Here is a 1,900-nt window from a genome sequence, read left to right on the forward strand (position 1 = left end):
TTGACCGGATTTGTTATCCGGACAAATATGTTAGAAATTATTTTAAATGTTAAACYRGATAAGCTTTAMTCGATATTTTATCCRAATATCTTTTTAATTGGAATTTTCATAAGTTTTATGTTTAGACTTTTTATATGATTTAAAATGTCTATTATTGGGATTAATTGTGGATTATAAAAAAAATGGGTATTTTTATATCTTTTTAAATAAATGATATGTTTCTACCAAGCGTGGTGACATAAGTCTGTTTTGGTATGAAACTATATTTTGGAAACCTTCCTACCAAGCGTGGTGACGTAAGTCTGTTTTGGTATGGAAGTGAGTTTTAGATGGTAGTTCCCCCAAACGTGGTGACTTTTGTCTGTTCTGACTTGGAACTGGGAATGAGTACTTTCAGACGTGGTGACTTATGTCTGTTCTGATAAGTAACTCTGTTTTGATGGAGGAATAAGGGTGGCATATCAAGGAGATGTGTACTTGGAATAAGGGTGACATTGTCATATGTGGATATTATTATTATAACTCTTATTATTATTATTAAATTAGATTTAATAACTTTGAGTCATCATTTCTTTGTGATCTGATGAATTAAAGATATTATTCCTATTTAGAAGTAATAATCTAGATGTTATTGAGAAGGGGAAAATGGTTTGTCATATCAGGCAAGTATTGCCTTAAATCTTTTTATGAGATGATTTGATAATTCAAGAAGTGTTGGTATTGTTTTATTTTGGAAAACAATATATCTTGAATTAGAAATATTTTGTGGRACTRTGATTTTTGAGTTTACATTATTTTGTATAATATTGTAAACTGCTTTAAATATTTGTTATCATTTTGGTATTCATCACCCTGCATTTGCAAAGAAGGGATTTTCTCACTAGACCTGTATGGTCTAACCCTCATTTTCTATTTTAAATATTGCAATGCAGGAGTAGCGGGGTCCGGGGATATTAAAGGGAAAGGGAAAATGTGATTATTTTCCTAATTTGTTTCCTGCTTTTGAAGATACATGTTAGATTACATGTAATAGTACAAGATTTGTTTTGGAAATTTTATATGTAGATTTTGTATATATAGCAATCCTTGTACTAGTGGGACCTTTTGATGTAATCCATGTTTCTATGTAATGAAATATGTGTTCTATGCAAATGTGGTGTTTTGGGGTGTTACAGAAGTGGTATCAGAGCTTTAGTTTAAGAGATTTTGGTATTCACAGCATGATACCTAGACTTAAACTGTCATTTGCATGTTAAGWGTCCCDGACATTATTAGTATCATTGGGAATAAAATATAATGGGTTAAAGAGAACAGTATGTAAGGTGAATTCGAATTACAAATGGCCAATGTAATTATGAATTTACAGGTACATAACTGTACTTGGACACCATATTATATTTGGGAATGTGAATACGTGATATTTAATACTAAAATATTTGCAGATGTCTAATCAATCATGAAGGTCAGAGAGAACTGCCTGCCCTGTATCTGAAGAAAGGGAAGAGTCACCTGTTAATCTTCCAACAAGCATGTCTAGAAATAGAGGTCGGGGAAGACCAAGGGGACGTGGTAGAGGAAGAAGCCAGTCTCATGGAAGGGGTCAAACCGAAATACATTCTGAACATGAGGAATCCCACTTTGGGAATGCTCAACAGGAACAAAGGCAACAATCATAGTTTATAACAAGAAATGATTTAGCAGAAGAAATGGGAAAACTGAGGGAAACTCTAATATCTATTATGGGACTGCCAGCTAGAATCGAAACTGAGCGAGTTGTTCCTCCAGTTCCTTCAGCAGACAACAATAATCGAGGAGGCGATATAAAGATGTTTCTGACATGTAAACCTCCAACCTTTTCAGGAGAAAGAGATCCAGTTAAAGCAATGTGCTGGATAAAAGA

Source organism: Cynara cardunculus, unplaced genomic scaffold (genome assembly GCF_001531365.2).
Source record: "Cynara cardunculus var. scolymus isolate 2C unplaced genomic scaffold, CcrdV1 Un_Scaffold_6206, whole genome shotgun sequence".
In the NCBI taxonomy this organism is placed as follows: domain Eukaryota; kingdom Viridiplantae; phylum Streptophyta; class Magnoliopsida; order Asterales; family Asteraceae; genus Cynara; species Cynara cardunculus.